Source organism: Genypterus blacodes, unplaced genomic scaffold, assembly GCF_046128005.1.
Source record: "Genypterus blacodes isolate CSIRO-AG114 ecotype Tasmania unplaced genomic scaffold, CSIRO-AGI_Gbla_v1 ptg000007l_1, whole genome shotgun sequence".
Classification (NCBI taxonomy): domain Eukaryota; kingdom Metazoa; phylum Chordata; class Actinopteri; order Ophidiiformes; family Ophidiidae; genus Genypterus; species Genypterus blacodes.
Window position 1 is genome coordinate 4,331,205 of NW_027466821.1, and position 18,962 is coordinate 4,350,166.

Sequence of the window (18,962 nt, forward strand, 5' to 3'; positions counted from 1 at the left end):
TCGTCTCGCCTCACACTGTGATAACAACTGTGTTTTTATGTCACATAACAGAGGAACAAAGCTGAACCGCCCCTTGAAAATCGAGCGGCGCCTCTGGATCTCAGACACTGACCTCCTTTCCGCGCTGTCGTCCCATTTGTGTCACTTATTGTCGTACTCTTGATGGGCTCGCGCATACAAAGCCACAATACTTTTCATTAGACTCCTATCGACCTTGGCCTATAAATAGAAAAATGCTGATTTCAAAGGAGAGAGAGAGAGAGCTCCCTCTCACACATGCACGCTGAGGGAAGAGAAGTGCAGATATTTATGATAATCAACATGATTAGTTCATAAAAAAAAGTTTTGACACTTTATTGATCTCCATGGGGAAATAAGTTGTCTGCATTTGACCCTGTCATGCTGTTAGGAGCAGCGGGGGGCCGCCCAGCACGGACACAGACGAGTCCAGCTTTATACAGCCTAGTGCCACGGTCAAGGGCAACACACACACGAGCATGAAAACGCCACACGGAAATTCAAACCCACAACCAAAATGCTCTCGGAAATTCTATTACGGTAACAAATACGCCGTGTAAACTCGATAACTAGATTGAAATCAGGCTGAATCAATGTGGGCTTGATCTGACTCTGTAAGAGTGTAAATCAATTAGCTTGATTACAACAATCACCACGTTTCCTCTCCCTCATACTTCAGTCAAGCAACATGTCACTAATACACAGCAAATTACAGAATCCTATAAAGTCCCTGCATGCATAGGTTTTAGTGTCTTAATCATTAACTGTATTTCTTGTTTCAATTTACAAAGGACTTATACATTTTGCATAAATATCGTACAGAGCGACATTAACATCAATCATATTGTAGATTCGCCTCCATACCAGAACAGATTTTTCTAGTGGTCGACTAAATTGGTCACATGTCCTCGCTTGTGGGAAGATGCTGCCTTCAAATGCTCAACAAAAGTGTGTAATTCAGGATAACAGAGAGGGGAGACAGCGTCACTAAAGTCTAAGAAGCTGGACTTCCACTCTGAGGCTGTGCAGCTGGATTCGATGCAGGGATTACTCCCCTCCATTCTTTCACTCTATCCATCACTCCCTCTCTCTCTCACTCGCTCTCTCTTCACTTGGACCGTGACAGAATCTGTCACCTCGGACGGCTGCCGCACAACGATTGCTCGTTCTCTTAAATAAAAAAAAAACCCAACAACAACCCTGCAGATGTTCCCTTATGACAGTTTTCACCCCTGTCACTCCAAAACAAGGGAGCGGGCGTTCGCTCTCAGTCTCACGCCTTGCGCAGCATCTGCCACAAATCCTGCTCGGTTCACGTCGCAAACAAGACGTGACAGCTGTCACAACCGTGTTGGAGTTAATGTATGAACGAAGGGCAAAGAAAAAAAGCCATCCTTTCTTTAGCAGAGGCTGCTGATAATCAAATCATTGTACTGTACAGCAGCCTGCAGCAACATCAAGGACAAGCACTGTACTCCAATAACATTCTGAAGTACTTTTTTGATGAGTAGCAACCTCAGTTACAACACCTCTGTTACTTGATGATTCAAAGCGTGACAGGTCCCTAAATGAAATGTTCATCTTGCATCTCCGATGTGAACAAACAATTTTGGAATATATTCAAATATTTTCATTATTCCAAACTCTCCAGATTTGGAGAGGTTTTTGATGTAACAGAGAGATATAACTTCTCTCATTGTCAAATACTCAAACGCAGAGGAATTACTGGCAATTTCAAATGGAATTTGTTGTTGGAATGTCTTCATTTCACACTGGAACTAATCATTGTACTTTGAGACTGCAAGCTACATACAACAAAAGCTGCTCCTATAGCTTTATGGGACGCACCTATAAGGTATAGTGGTTCCTAATTGAGTTCTGATCTTTACATCTGCGTCAAATATGAATCTCATGCACACTTCAGAAGCTTCCCACATTTTTTTATCATTGACATTGATTGTATCGCATCATTTCGGAGGCATATTTGAGGGCTGATTGACCGGATTGATCTGGTGAACAGATCCTCGGCGAGAAGCAAATCTCAGCGTTGTTACCTGACACTGATGCTGAGTGCCCTTTTGGAGAGTTAACCACCAAAACGACCTTCCGTAACGACACGTGGAGATGCTATCTGAGAGGCTCGCGCTCGTCCAAACCGCAGCAGCCAAATGGCCTCAACCTTAGTTTTCCTCTGATCAAAGTGTCCATGCATCACTGTCTCATGATCCAGCGGTGCTATTTTCAGTCTCCTGCCCCTCAAATATTGCAGGTGTAGGAGCATTCCTCTCCCAAAAAAACCCCTGCTCCTCCTCCTCCTCCTCTTCTCCTTCTTGCTTTTTATAGTTTAGCTCTCATAACACATCGGGCTATTGTTTGCCTCCCTGTAATTGCTCTCCGACTCCAGGCTTTATGAATTATCAATGAGTACAGCCTAAACATTTTAGCACAAAACAAGAGAGGTGACAGCACCCTAATGGGGTCTGTTGTGTCTCAGTGTGCACAGCAGTGTTGCAGCAAGGCAGAGCAGAAGCAGATCAAACTAACTAAGTACATCTTAGAAATCTGTTATGTGTCTAAAAGCAATATCTGTGCAAAATATCAGCTATCAACCTCGGTGAGCTCAAATAGTTTCATGAAGGACGTGCTGGAAATGAACCATATCAAGGACTAAAGCAGGTTAAATCACCAGGCAGAATTTTGACGGATCCTTTAAAGAAATACGCTCTCGTCTCCACGGTGGTGTCCTCGCGTCCTAGCCGGTTACCCACAGCGTCCTCTGTAACTACAAGGTCGCAAGTTTGATCCCTCCGCGTCCTTGGACGAGACAAGCCCGAGGTCCCTCCGTCGCCAGCGAGAGCGGCTAAATAACTGGAGAACGGCGTGCGAGACGATAAATAAATGATGTCTGAAAAATTATATTTATCCTGGCGTGTCGGGTCAGGTGTGCAGGAGTCAGCAGGAAGCTCCCTGGTCTGATTTAATTTCAGCTCGCCGGGGTCACAATTCCATGCTGTTGCAGTGACAAATGCCTGTGTTTGATTTGATTAAACTCAATTGGCTGCGGCGGGCGTCTGTTATTTTCTACGCCGAGGCTCAAATAGCAAAATGATTATTACACATTTGTGGCAGTTAGTGGAATAGTTTCCTGAGGGATAAAGAGGGCGATAACGCAGACATGAGCCACTTTTGTTTCCGTTCCCCAGCTCTTGTGTCAATTATGTGATAAGGCCGATCTGAGTCACAGCAAGCCTTTTGATTGCACATGTATCAGAATATTAAAGGTCATTTCTGACATTTTGCGTATTTGAGCTCTCTAGTTTAAAATTAATGGATCAAAACGCATGGTCACTAATTACTGCTACCTATTCCATATTACTTGTTATATAAGTTCTTTATTTCAGAGCTGTTTTTATTATGAATTTCTATATCCATCCACCTATTCTATAAGTAATTTCTTTTTATTTTAGTTATTTTAGTTAGTAATAAAGACGAAGTGGCACAGAGAGAGGGGAACTCAAAGACACATACACACACTAGGAGGGAAAGATAACGAGAAAACAGGTGTAACTAATCAGGCTAATTAGACAGGCAGTAAGGGAAGTGTTTGAAGTGAGAAACATGTATGAGACACAGGAAATGATGTGAATAATATGAAACAAATGAAATTGTGCCTGTTTGGTTATTTTTGAGAGGTTTTATTTTGCACGTCAGCTATATAGAATAAATGTCTATTACTTTTGTGGTTGATAGGAAAAATCATAAATAATTGTATGCATTTTCTGATATTTTCATTCATTTGCATTTTGAGGCTCTCTCGTTTGTTGTTGTGGATTCCAGTTCCAGCCCAGCCCAGTTTGGGTTAACATTGACACACAACAACTGATTGCTTTGCCACATCTGAATTTTCGTCAGTATTGTGGACCAGTTTTGCTTTCATGGGAGCCACCATGAAGGCGACGAGATGAATGTTGTTTGGGAGCAGCTGTGGGTTACGTTATTCCTCTGTGCATAAATAAATCAGTGTAACACAATCAAATTACAGCTAAATGATTACTGCAGCGTGCGGGGACTGATGCTGACGCCGCTGTTAGTCATTTCATACGGGGGCAAACTTCTCTTTAAAGACATATCTACTGAAGAAATCACAAAAGAGAACAAAAAAGCATTAGACTCTGAATTCACCATTTATCATCATTATTAAACAAACAAGGGCTTAGCTTGGTGCACTCGTGCATCCTCTACTCTCTGGAGATGTTCACTCTGCACATTACATCTTTCACTCTGATCTCATTAAGGCATTAAGGCACATTTTTTCTGTAGCTTTGCCTTAGCTTAACAAAATGATTACAATACAAAATATGACTGAGAATCTATTCTCAAGCAGAGCCACCAAATCTCCGATCTACAGAGACACTATTTGGGGATTACAGAGTTTTACAATTTGAGTAACATTGTGGAGTAAAATGCCTCATATCTCCAGTGTTGGGGTCTCAGTAATGAACCGTAAAAGTGCATTAAGTACATTTACCGATGATACTATGATTATGTCGAATACCAGGCATGCACAGAAGAAAATTTGCACATGCATGGTGGTTCAGCAATGGGGAAGCAGGAGAACAGAAAGTTGATTGCGTGAGTTCTGTGTGTGATTCCCACCTCAAGATTAGCTGGAGCCAATAAGCGCGAGAGTTGACGTTCGCACACTTTGATGAGAAGAAAAGGTGAGGAGGGAGGTGTCGGAGCACGAGGGGAATCTATTTTTAGGGTGTCTAATGAAACCTCTCTGTGCCGCACGCTGACAACAGGAGAGGAGTTGACAGGTGATTATGGATATTTTTTAATTAGCTCAGAGCTCCAATATCTCTGTTAGCCAATTATCATCACGTTTGATGCCTCCTCTGCTGGTTTGCATGTCACAGAGTCGACATAGTATACCGTATGTTAAATTTGCTACATTTGAGAAGGGAGGGCAGGGATCTGTGGAGGACACAGTGTGAACAAATCCTCAGTCATTTCCCGTTGAGTCATGGGAGGAAAATGAACAATGTGAGATTTCAACAAAAGACAAATGAGGCTCTCTATCAGCTCTCCAGATGCTGTCGGTGCTCGTCGTTCCACTCATCTGGACATCAATAATCCTGTATGTAAGATAAAGCGCTGTGTGTGTGTGTCTGTTTGTGTGTTTCTTCTTCTGATAGATAATTGATCAAATGTATACTATCTGATGTCACTTTTGGATGTTTCAAAGCTGCAGTAGAGTTAACATAGAAATCCATCACAGAGGAGACAGAGAGGAACATTTCTGCTCTTGTGCTATCAGGAAATAGACCAGAATGCAATGCATCGAAGAGGATTCAGAGGTTTGAGTCAGGGGTCAATTGGAAAATCACTCTTAGACTCAGTCTGTGGGAGCTTGCTGAAAGGCATTCTGGAAAATGTTGGGGAATCGTATCAGGAAGGATGTGGGCTGAAGAAAACTTTATGTACTTTGTGTCAAGATAAATTGCTTGTGAAAGTATGTTTAGATTTGACTTATATACAGATTCCCATATTGTTTTCATTTTGGGGTCTATGTTGAACAATGCTTTAATTCAGAAAAGAAATATTGACGAACATATTGATTAACTTCTCTCCTTTTCTTTTGCATTGCTGAGCTTACTGATCTTACATTTCCAGGTACTGGTTTTCTTATCAATCTTGCTGAATTCTTCATTTCATCCTGATTGAAATGCACATATTGAATGCTCTGTGGAAAAAAACGCTACTGGCTGATGGAATCTGATTTGGGAAAACCTTGTACATGAAAAATACCATCATTTACCACAAGGTGATTACTCCTTCAGTTGTCAATCATGACTCACATACTCAGGTGGGCGGACAGGTGAATGCAGATGTGTTACATGTTGATGGAAACAGAAAAATCTAAGCTTTCAGTGGAGTTCGGGACACCTGAGTTCGTCTCACAAGATATACTGAATTCCTATAGGCGACAACCTCACTTGTCGCAAATTTGACAATTTTTGACAAACATTTATGAACAGTAGTTCATTTGATGGGTTGGACCCCGAAAGTCAACAAAGCTGGTTCTCTACTGTTAATGAGATCAAGCCCTTACAACAACATTACTGGACTCAGACGGGGTCTCCACGTTGGTTTCACAACGACCCACAGGTGAGCCACATTACATTGATTGTATAGTTCCACAAACAGCTGCCCACACTTCCCACACGATGCATTTAAGACCTAGTGGCGTCTTCGCAGTACAGCTAAACCACCATTGTGTCTTAGTGAAAACCAGTTAAAAGTGTTAAAGAAAACACACATGTTGACACACATACAGACACCTTACTAATTTACACTATCATAGTGAGGGGGATAGGAATAAATGCTTAATCAGTCCCCTTTAAGTACAAATATGAATTAGAACATGTAACTAACACTCTTTTCATCTTCAGTATTCAGTATTATTTGTACTTTTACTTAGTACTTTTACTTTTACTACTTACCTAGTTTTACTTAAGTGTGTGTGTGTGTGCCTGCGTGTAGAAAGAAAGAGTGGGCAGCCTTGTCAGCTTATCATAACTGATCCCTAATGCTCCTGCTCAGGTTGTATTTAGACTCCGACCCTCTTTGCAGCACAATGCCGAGCATTATGAACACGGCAGGAATGACAACCAGGCCATAAATCAACAGCACCTCGCAACCTCTTATCTGCTGCTCTCTCATGTCGACCTCTCTCACATCATCCAAACCGCGGCAAAGCAGCGAGCGCTCGAGGCGGCAGAGGCTTTGATTAGGGCCGCACCACTTCTCTCTGAGGCCAGCTGGGGGGCTGCTGGGATGGATCACTGAGGGCAAAGATGGTGAAGAAAGGTGGGGGAAACGGGGAAGAGGAGTGCCAAGAAATCTATTTAATTACACAGAGCAACTGAGCAGAGCATGCAAGCTTTAAAATTAAATTGCACCTGTTTTTTTTACATGTCTCTCCTCTGTTTTACATCACGGAACAACGAGGCTCAAGTTATTTTAGGTGTGGCCCTCACGAGGGTTATAATCCAGGCTAAGTGACAGGCTAATTTGTGGTATTAGATTGCTTTCAGCAGGTCGTCTGGGCCCACTATGATCGTTAGTGGTATGAAAAGACTGCAGCGCCTCAACGGTCACATTGGCTTGTACACCATGCGACTTCTGGGAGGACGAGGAAAGGGGTCACGGCAGCCTTTGGAGGGCATATTTCCAGAGTTGTGTTCCGTTTTCTTACAGCTAGACCCGGACATCGATGTATGGAAACTTCCAACAACTAGCTCCAACCAGTCTGCTCAGTGCGATTATAGCCCAAATTTCGGTAATGAGAGTTAAACCGAAATGAAGGTCCATTGAATGTGAAAAGAGCTTTAGCAAGAGTGGAAATCCATCAAAAGGGACGAGCGACGACTCTGATGGTCTTAACGTGGCTCAATTGCAAGGAAAAAAGCATCCAGTTAAAGGGAAAGAAATCCAAAGAAGTGTGTGTGTCTGGGGGGGGGGGGCTACCACGACAGCCATAAACACTGGCATGAGACTGTTTCTTAAACAACAAGATAGGGACTATCCTAGGTCAATTTATTGCTGATGACCATTGAAGGTGTCAGAGGCTGCAACAAGAAATTACAGGCAATAGAAAAATGGAGGATTAGCTGGAATTAATCCGCATCTTTTCCCATTTTCTTGGGGAAAATGCTGAAATGGGAAGATATGGAAATCTAGCAGAGCATAGCAGAACTAATGGCTTGGCAGCTCTCCCCCTGAAATGAGAAGAGCCTAATGGATCTGCGGCCCTGGCTAAGATGGCTGAGCCAGATTGCATGTGGATTTAAGTGATTAAGAACACGGGTGGCCCGGGAGTTCCTCCTTTTTTGTCGGAGAAGCCTAATATATATATGACAATGAATGCTAAAATCTGAAATTCCTTATTTAAAGAATCTTCGGCTGCTGCAGAGAATTTAGGGCATGTGGTACAATTCATATCCGAGATTATGAAAATGTATGAATGCATTATCGCGCTGGGGATATTAGAAGGTGCAGAGGGTGCAGTGTGTGTGTGTGTGTGTGTGTGTGTGTGTGTGTGTGTGTGTGTGTGTGTGTGACAGCATGATTCTGCAAATGTGGTGGAAATGAATTAGCATCACTTAATCTATTGACTGACTCCAAGACAATTCAGACTTGCTTGATTTCTGCCAGTGCAGTTTCACTCGACCAGTGTTGTTTTGAGGATATTTATTGAATCAGATCTGTGTTTCAAAAGTACACCAAAACACTATATAACTTACAACTGTCCTGCTCTCAATATACCGCTTTCTGTCTTGTTATCCGGTACATAGAAGCTGTGTTTACAAGGTCTTCCCAGATAACATTGACTCCGAGATGCTCCACTTGAGGTCGTTACTTGGGTTTTTCCAATATCAGATGCCAACAGTGGGAGGTGTCAGAGAGACAGCAAGGTTTTCATAATATTGTATATGCAAACATGAATCCAAATACTGTCCGAATATCAGTTAAAATCCCATGAACCTTGCAATATGGGGAAAAACATAATGCAACCCAGAGCATTCAAACCCTAGATGATATAAGTGAAAAGATAAATAGCATCTATCCACTCTGAGGTCCTTACTTCAGTTTTTGCAAAATGAGCACACAAGCTTCTTCCCTTTTTGACACAGACTGTTATCACCAAAATACTTCTCTAAACAAGTGAAGAAATTTCCAGGCAGACTTTTAGTCAAACATTCTCTCTGTGTTGAGAATAAGCCAAGTTTTCTCACCCCTTTTAAGGATGTGCTTTCAGAAAAAGAGTGAAAATGATTTGTCATAACAGTTTTGACTCTTCGAGAAAAGGATTCGATAAAGGAAGTACGGGAGGAAAAAGTCTGATTCCTCCTTCCACAAATGCAAAAAAAGATTGTTGATTAGCTGTAAAAGTGCAACTCAACTCAAAAGCGTAGGAAAATGTTTAGCAGGAGCTGCAATTTTGCATAAAAAGTGACAAGCTGTTGGAATAGCAGCAATGTAAGATTGGCAGTTAATGTAATAGTGTGATGTTATGCTATCTGAGAATTTATTACCTGACCAGGTTTTATTAAATTTTCTAGCCATTTAGAGAGACGTTATATTACATTTTACAAAGTTATTACATCATCTATCAACAAAATGATGGAACTCAAGAGGGTTGTCTGATGTGAGTTAGAGAGAGACAGAGAGAGAGAGAGAGAGAGAGAGAGAGAGAGAGAGAGAGAGAGAGAGAGAGAGAGAGAGAGAGAGAGAGAGAGAGAGAGAGAGAGAGAGAGAGAGAGAGAGAGAGAGAGAGAGAGAGAGAGAGAGAGAGAGAGAGAGAGACTGATTTCCTTCTGGGAAATTTCCATGAAACAACTGAACAGTTTCAGAGGGTAAATTAGTCCATTATACACATGTAGCTTTATTACAAGAACATGCTAATCATCATAAATTGCTTTCAAATGATACTTTTGAATTATTTTTCATTCTATAGAGTAGGCCATAGGTGTTGCATCTTGTCAAATGGGAATTTTTACCCCTATTGAAATGCATCCTGAAAGACCTGGAATCCCCCTGAAGGCTTCATTTTCATTTTGTGCATTATTTCACGTAACATAATCATCATCAAACATCATCATGTGACATGTGTGAATTCGCTAGTTAGACACATCCCTGATGTACAAGGCCAACAAGCGAAAGTTTGGCCGGCAACTGCCACGTCGCAGCAGTCCAATCAGAACCGAGCAGGCTTTTACAGTTAACAGAGACATCAACAGTAAATCAGCTACATGTTTTCACTCCACGTGCGCAGGAAGGGAGTGCAGAGGTGGATCACTGTGTTAGCATGTTAAAGCATGTTAAAAATCTATGATAAACGAAGCTAACAATACGAAACAAACCGTGACTGATCATCAATGAACAAATGATCTGGATTGTGATAATGTGGCTGCTTTATAATATACCGCCTACCTCTTCCTCTCATTATAAAAGAGACATGGAAAGAAAGACGAAGGGTGGGACTGCATGCACGTTACCTAAAAGTGTCACTCTGAAAAGCGCCAATGACTTAGACAGGTGCCGGCGGATAATTGGGCACCATGCCGACTACGACCATACTGCCACTGTCTCCTCGAGCTCATTAGTATCACTCAGAAGTTCTCCTTAAAAACCTCCACAGCCACATGACGCAACACATTTGGTCAAAGTCACCACTGAAATCTCTTGAAACGCTGACATTAAAGCGGGCCGCCAATCCTCAAGATGCCGCCGCCGCCGCCACGCTGCTTGAATGTGGACATGTGTGGAATCACAAGGTTTCACGCTCCACGCTACTACATACATACCCACACAGAGGTACAGTCAGGATGAGATGTAAATAACATATAGGCTTCTTCTGCCTTTCATACAAGTTTTGTAACAGATTCAGAGTTAATCTGCTCCAGTGACTCAGCGTTTATTTCAGTCTCACATGTCTATATCTGAAAACTCCACACCCAACTCTACACACAGCTTACCTGGGAGAAATTATTCTTCAATAACATAACTGATACATACTTTAAGATTGAGACATGTAGTCAATAAACTCACTTATTAAATCCTTGTTCTACAGCACAACTAGTGGTAAAAAAAACTCATCTTCACCTTTTCAAAATTTGAGATGTAAATGATTCATATTGAGCTGACCAAACAACAGAATTAGAGCCAGGACATTAGACAGTATTTCAACAGATTTACAAGCTGACTGTAGACAAGGTATTAGCGCACAGTGTGAGCTCAAAATGTGTGTACAGAGGGACAGTTTGTCGCCCGGGAGTTTCCCGAAAAGCAGCGCTAGCAGTGATAAATTAGTTCCTATTCCAGCATTTGTGACAACGAGGAAGCTAGTTAGTGGTGATTGTGATATTTTCAAGTTGGGTCTGGTGGACAGCACGAGTAAGGATTACACTGCAATCATCTTAGTCTTGAAGATACTTCATATAGAAATGAATATATGATATGATACTGCAGCCTAGACATGTCCTTATAGATGTCCTGTTTTTCAAATGGCTGATGTGTTAAAAATAGGACAAAATTCATTGAGACACTTGTGAGTAGTTTCCCAAATTGCTCTCATAGTTGGTTTGGATTCATTCTTTTTTTGTTTGAGACAGGAATGAGCATTATTAACAAGGCTGTAATACCCTTATGTACACACACACAAATGAGCACGTGCCTTGGTGTGAATGCAAATGCAGACAGGGCTACACTGAGCAGATGCTCCTCCGCATGTATCAGATCTTACACCTTTGAATAAAGCGTGGTGAGGAAAACCGACACCTTCGAAAGCAACTGCAAATTGCTGGAATGTTCTGTACTCCCACAGCCTGGATGATCAGAGGAAATGTACGTTCGCTCAAAACCATTTAGACTCCTCCACTTTCCATTATCTCACTCTATTCTGCTCCTGGAGAGAAGTATTATCTTATGTTTAATCCAACTTGTTTGAAGAATTTCTCTAAATCAAGTGGCATTGCCGAAATTGTAGCTTTGATTACCTCGGCTATTTTTATTGCTGCATCTTGGAGCACAAAACCCCAAAACTGAAACCCACCCAAGATGGAACACCGCTTTGGTTTAGATATGGATTCAATATGAATGGTCACAGTGTTCAAAGTCTTTCTCTGTCTCCAGAATCCAAGGCACAGTGATGGCAGCTGTTGAGGAAACTTGACCAGTGTCCAGCAGCTGGTTTGGTCAGGATTCCCCACACTACTGGACCATTAGTGATGACATAGGCATTTTAATACAATATCACCTGAACATGAGACTGGATGCGTGCGGACGTGCTGTTCCATCAAAATCAGACAGCCCATTACAGGAGTTAACCTCCCTCCAGGCTTGGTAACGAGCTGAGAACACTGTGAGCATGACGCTGTAACTGTTTCCTGCACTGTAGACTTGTGATAGTGGAATAGCTTTGGCCAAAAAGTTTAGATCGAGGTAGTGAAGAAACCAGCTGACGCGCTCAAACGCTCAGCCGTCAGGACTGCAGAGTATTGCTGTTCATCTATAACTGACAAATGTTACATCCTACATCAGCACGGTATATCATTTATTTTGGGACTTTGCTCTCCTGAGATGACATCTGCTGTCCCACATACATAAACCCGTAGGCTCCTTCCAAATGTCAAACATACTGCAAAGTGGGAAAAATAATACTGAAACTGGACTCAATCAATATCACACAATCCCATTATTGAGAACGGGCTCAGTTGTAAGTCTGATCCGATTGCCCCTGGAAACTAAAGAGCTGTCACCACGGCTGTATTAATGTGTTAGGGAGGCCTGGGGCACAAATCTGCTGTGGGCACCCTAAAGACCCAAACTAACTCAGGCCCTGAAACCAAGCAGTGTTTCTATACTGGAATACTACAAGTCTGTACTTCGATTTGTACTTGGCAGGGTCAATGAAGCCAACGTGAATTCTTACATTTCCCTGTTGTGGGACGAGGATTATCTTATCTTACATAATATATAGTATACCAGTGTCACGCCATTGTATTGTATTGTATATTCCTTGTATTTTTTGCCCCACTAGAGGTAAGGAGAATGGCAAAGTTCCATTTTTCATGATCCGACACTGTTCTTTTCTGGTGTGTCTGAAAATAGCTGTAATATAATTCACAATGTGTGTTTCCTTTGGCTCTTAATTTCTCTGGAAGCTCCCGCCTCTCATCTCGCATCTCCAGTTGTCGCCTCGTAGAATGTAAATGAGCCTCTCAGCACCGAGCCTGTAATGGTGTCAGCCCTCTCTCCTTAGTCGCGGCTCTCATTAGAGGGCGAGTGTAGCTGACATTTTACCCAGCCACCGTGTTGACTCGCTCTTCATGCGGGGGCAGGCAGGTCAAAACAATACACAGTTGAAACTTCAACAATCTTAAACCCCCTTTGGAGGGAAGGTGGCTCGAGTCAGTGAAACAGCTGGACGTGGACTCAAACATCTGGGGCAAGAGTTTTGAAGTCGATAGCACAAAATGATCTAAGTGTTCTGATTTGATGCATTAGGATTTGTGCGCTCATCGGTGTCCTTGCTGCATTGCCTGAAAGTTGGCCGTGCTTCTACACAAACCTCACTGTGACAACTTCTTCAACTGCAGTAATTAAGGCTCTGGATTCTTTTTTACCTGCACAAGCGCATGAGGAGGCGGGGGATCGTCAAGGTTATTTTGCATAATAACGTCAAGGATTATTCACTTTCTTCACACTGACTAGTGGCAGCGATGCACGAGCGAACGGCAGCCATCTCCCGAGCTCGACAGTTAAGACGGAGAGCTGCTGCTGCGACTTTGAAATTAATAGGAAGGCCGTGGCTATTTCCTGACTCGCGGCCCTCTCGGGAACCCGCGGCTCTGTTTTTCCTGCGGTCCTCTCATCCTGTTACTAATGCCTGACTCTGTGTAACCCTTATCTCCACGCTCGCTACATGGCCCGATAGGGCTCTGTGTGTAAGCAATTAAAACGGCTTATTCGCCAGATAAGTGGGGGAGAGCGGTCAGATTGGAAGCCACAGGCTGCCAGTATCAGGTCTTTAGGTTACAACCCCCGGGGGTTAAATAGCCAGGGGCTGCAGAGCAGCAGCGCCCGGCATGGAGCGCCGCTCACAGCAAGAAAGTGAAACTCTGCCAGAGGGAAACAAATACCAAACACTCCCAATATACACCAATATACACAAACATATTAAAGTGCCAGCATACATACAGATGGCGTATGTGTTAAAGGAATACCTCAGTTCTGTTCATATATATGTGCATGTCATGGAAGCGGCCCTGAGGTATCTGCACATGAACAGTGTATAAAATATTCATGTTGTGTCAAAGTCTCATGCAGCAAACAAATTCTCGTTGAAGCATTTTGCGTGCGCACATCAAAGCTCATTTTGATCTCTTGATTTCTAATTTCACACACGCTCATCAGTCTCTATTCAGGGGCTAAAATAAGTCAAACTCATCAGATAAGCTTCTTTCCTCCCAAAATGAGCCGATCTTGAAGCTTGTTGAAATCGGCATCTCCCAACGTTTCTCGAGTGAGCCTCCATACGCCAACATGGTTCCTGGGAGATTCACGCAACACGGAAAACTTACATGCTGGTAAAGCTTCACTTTCTGAAGACTGTGCGAATGAGTTCCAGGGAAGTGGAGGACTTGGACCTTTGCTGTGACCTGAGCAAACGGTAATGAGTTCTGAACTTCTGCCTCAGCTCAGTATTGTGGTTTCCAGAGTGCTGAGAGCTGGTAAACAGGATATTGAATCCCAGGTGGGTTCGGCTCACAGCACAAAAGTACTGCGGGCCTGCGATTTTGCATGAACCATGAGCTATCAAAAGCAAAATGAAGGGAAAGGCGCCGTTTGTGTGTGTGTGTGTGTGTGTGTGTAAGAGAGAGAGAGAGATGGTTCTACTGCCCAAACTTGTGAGTTTGTGTGTTTGTTTGGAGGCTTTCGGAGGATGGAGTTATCCTGTGTGACGGCCACGCGTTGGTGAGCCAGTGGGCCACACACTGAGCAACACTAAGACGCTGCTGGAGAGATAAAAACGACCACACGAGGAAAAAAGCTGGACACACACCAGCAGTCCCTCCCTCCCTCTCTCTCTCTCTCCCTCTCTCTCGCTCTCTCTCTCTCCGGCTGTCTCTTTCGCTTTCTCACTCTCAATCTCCCTCTGCATGAAACAGGATCACAGTCAACTGGAGGAAGACTGTTGGCAGACGAGAAGAAGGGCGAACAACTACAAAGACGAGGGGTCGTCCCGGCAAAAGATTGCGCGTTCTTTCAAAAGCTCCACGTTTCAGTCCTTATTAAAACGTAGAGGGAGGAATTTTGAGGACATGTATCAGATATTAAGTATTCACATTAAAACTGCTTCCAACGCAATTAAGCCAGTAAGTCCATTTTTATCTTAAACGTCTCGTATAAGCTATAACCAAATAGACGTCAGCATAAATCAGTGCCGAGTAATACTGCAGTGTGAACTTGTAGATAAATGAGAGGTGGATCAATGAGGAGTTGATTGGATTTGGAGGCAGATTTAGATTGGTGTATTAATCCACAGTCTTTGACGTTGCGAGATTGGACATTTGTCTTCTCGCCTATTCCTCAAAACTAAGACACCGATCTTCATAATGGATTATTGGTACTTTAACCCGAATTTGCTGCATGGTTTCCTGAGGCCTCTGCGTCGTCAGCGTGATCGATCATCGTCCGAAACGCCTATCGTACATAATCTGCTATAAATTTTCTGCCCTCTAGCGGAGAGTAAGTGCATTGGAGGAAGTGGGGCCTGTACAGTAAGTTTGTTTATTGTAGCATTTCTGTAGAGTTGCTTTTTTTCATTCAATTGAGCTTACGATTAAGACTCACTTCAGCTGAAACCAAGAGAGAAGGGAGCAAGCTGGAGATCAAATAGAATGTGAAAGAGTGGAAAAGCGCCTTCGCAAACACAGCGGGAGCCAATCAGAGCGCCGATATTTTACACTCACTCCGCTCGTCTCGCAGAGAAGAGAGGACCTGACCTCCTCTGCAGTCTTTCATTTCAATCGCCGAAGAATCAAATCCCGCGGGCAGCTGAGGGCATGTCACACTCCAGATGTTTCAGATTTAGTCTTTGAGTCTGGATGTTTTTGAGCTTTCCAGCGTTTTAAATGAATCACTGGTTTAATGTTTAATGGAAAATCGAGTGAACTTGTCAAACCCCCCACAACATGCGACCCTTCTTTTGAAGGGAAACAAGACTTGAAGATTAAACAAAAGGCTTCTGGTTCATTATTTTGGGAAATTAAGTTCACTTTAATTAGCTTTGCCTCTTGTGCACTTGACTTTGACATTCAAGGACACTCTTTAACTCTCAAGTTGCTGTTTGTCAGAGATTGGTATTCCTCAAATTGCCTATGTTTCCTTAAATGAATCATGAATAACCTTAATTGTTGGTTTTACACTTACTCTCTGTAATAAATCATAATTTCTGCTGTTCTTTTGTGCCGTTGTGTGCTGTGTCTCCTTTCTGTTGTTGTCCTTTTCTTGACCCTCAACGGTTTGTGACTGTTCTGAAATTGTCCAAGCACTTAAGGGAAATGTGGAGTATAAATAAAAACCCTCCTCAGTTGTAAATGTAGGTCTAACGCAGACAGACAGAATAAATGAAAGCGCCCTGCTGTGAGGCGCGGCCCACGTGGCAGCTGTTGGCGGGCTGTAGTAAGTCTTGGCTTGGTGAGTAGCGGCGGAGTGCGACGCCTCTGTGTCAACCCTTGGATCAATGGCGAGGCAGGCCGAGGACAAGGTCAAGCGACCCGCCGGAAAGGTGACATTGGTCGATCTGCCAGCTTCGGCCAGACGGTCGGCGCCAGGTTGGCCAGCTGGAGGGGGACAAGCGACGACCTCGGCCAACAGGCACGGAGCGTTAAAGATTCTGCAGGCGTCGCTGATTACACACCTGATCATTCTGAGTTACCAACACTTCCTGCTAATTAGGGCCGGGGTTGCCAAGTTTCCTCCAAAAAAAAGAAATTCTGGCTCAGAATGAGATACTAGAAGTTGCCATGAGACAGAAGCACTTAAGTAAAAGAGAATAAAGTTTGAGGTGTAATCAACCATTTCAATTGTGAATACTTTGCCACAATAAGAGAATTTCCATAGAGTTCACTTAATTTGATGTGCTGCAGACGTTTCCAGGGTCGTGAGGCGTACCACCAGGGACCACAAACCACAGGTTGAGAACCACTGTATTAGACACTCAAATGGCACAATATTACATCATTGCTAGGGTTAGAGAAAGTAGATTCAGTGCTTTTTCTTCTACTGTGGAGAAAGTAGTTCCGGCCTCCATCTGAAGTCTCACAGGGAGTCAAATAAATAGGATATCAGCTCAGGTGCAGCAGTGAAAATGATACTGCTGCTGTCTTATCATGAAATGTATTCTGTGTACTGAGTCACTATATTTGGAATGTGTATGCAGATTGAATTATTATCACCTTAACGTAACATGCAGAGGTATGACTGGTTCCATCTCTCCTGTTCTTAGCACCGGCCCTGTCGAACGGATGTGAACGGAAACTGCAATCCTTTCTAGTTTGCAGTTTACTTTCCATCCGCTATACTACTGATGTTTCCCGCATCCACTGAATCCTTCCTGTCTGCCAGAGCCACCGCACAAATGAACCATGTCACCGTCTCCGCGTTCTTGTTTCCTCCTGCAAATTAAAGCTATTATATCTGAGGCTGCAGGTGGGAGGCGGGGATGAACCTCTCTGCACCTCCAGCCACTGTGTCACCGGATTTCATCATCACAAGACACAATTAGGAGGGTTTCCTTCAGTTGAGCTTCCTGTTACTCTGCTGTGCAAGAGGTCAAATAAATGACAAATGACTTGAAGACATCATACGGTTACGCTGACAGGGATCGGTGCTGATGCAACATGTCCAACAAGCTTTCCACCCTGTCACACCAACTGGTAAGGAGAGGCCACATCCGTATGAAACGCCATATTTCACAATATTGACCGCCACATAGAGACATTTCCATTCCAGATTCCCTGTAAATCACATTTGGGAATCTTATTCTTACTTATGAACCTGTTTTAAGCTCTCTGCAGGCTGCATTTCAGTAAAAACACACCTGCCCTGTCTGTCTCCCGCACTCCAGGGACGTCCACTTAGAGACATTGAATAAATGAATGAATTGGAACTGAGCTGAATTATGTGAGGTTAAGTGCCAAGGTGAGCTGGTGAGAGCTGCAGGTAAAAAAATCTCAAACGCCGCTTTCTGGTGCAGTGTTACAGACACAGCAAATCATCTCTGCTAGGTTCAACACATTTAATAAAATCTGAAATAAATCAACTCAAATTCCCACCACAATAAAAATTAAACAGATTCCAGAAAAGGGAATGATTTCTTGACAATGCAAATCGGACAAGTTTATGTTCAATTTAACTCTCAACCACCTCCGAGCGAGTGCAGACACACACACCGACCGTCGGTGACTCTTACCTGTAATTGTCCCACTCCCTTCCCGCACCTTAACGCCCCTTTAAACCATCGGTGGGCTGCCGCTGCTACAATCCAGTGGCGTGTCTGTGATCTGGAGACATTTGGGGGTCTCGGGTTCGGCAACAAAAAATATAAGCAATTATGCCTTTATGGAAGAGCGAAACACCCTTAAGAGACACGGTTTGTTTGCTCTTCTCAGTATTAGTGCATCATCCAACGTGCAGACGAGAAGCTCCTCTATCCAATCCTCCTCTGTGTCTTTTTATTCCATTCCAGAGCCAAACGCGGGGTCTTTTACGCTCAAAATGCTTAATTTGCGTTCCTCGCCGAGTGTCAGTCACTCCGAATCTGGCAACACAACAACTTCAATTCAGTATCTTCATTTCTTTGAGTGGAAACAGTCCCAGATGAACCACGCCGGTCTCCAGTCTGCGCTCCGCCGCGTCTCTTCCCAGTCTGACAGCTCTGCTCGGTGCGCACCAACTTTTATGGAGACTCCTTAACGCGCAGGACGCACGCCGCTAACGCTGCACTTCATTACCGGGATTACCAGAGTGTGCGTTCACGGTATCTGGCGCTAGCGAAGGGCGGTGCGCTTTTGTGCTCCAAAACAACATTGTCTTTTTTAATCGATATCCGATTCGATAAGTAATGGGCGGGAAGAGATGACACGATCACCTGACTACAAATCGATTTTTCAGACAATAAAAAAAACTATTAACAAAATATTACACGACCAAAATCAATCACATCTAATTATCTAATCAATCTTTGCGTTTCGCCATTAATTCCATCGTATAAACTGTTATCATGTTATTTAATAAATCACACATTGATCAAAACAGCTTTAGTGAACAGCGGAACTCAGGGAAACAGCCGCTCATCGCCTTCTCCCATC

General features: G+C 43.3%; 1 protein-coding gene across 1 annotated transcript in view; it reads right to left on the reverse strand.

Annotated features, from left to right (window-relative positions):
- Positions 1 to 18,947, reverse strand: part of LOC143002493 (chemokine-like protein TAFA-2) — a 41,019-nt gene extending 22,072 nt beyond the window's left edge. The window contains exon 1 of the mRNA XM_076152627.1: positions 18,065 to 18,947. The gene's annotated coding sequence lies outside the window, so the exon portion shown is untranslated. The remainder of the gene's footprint in view (positions 1 to 18,064) is intronic.
- Positions 18,948 to 18,962: the final 15 nt, after the last annotated feature.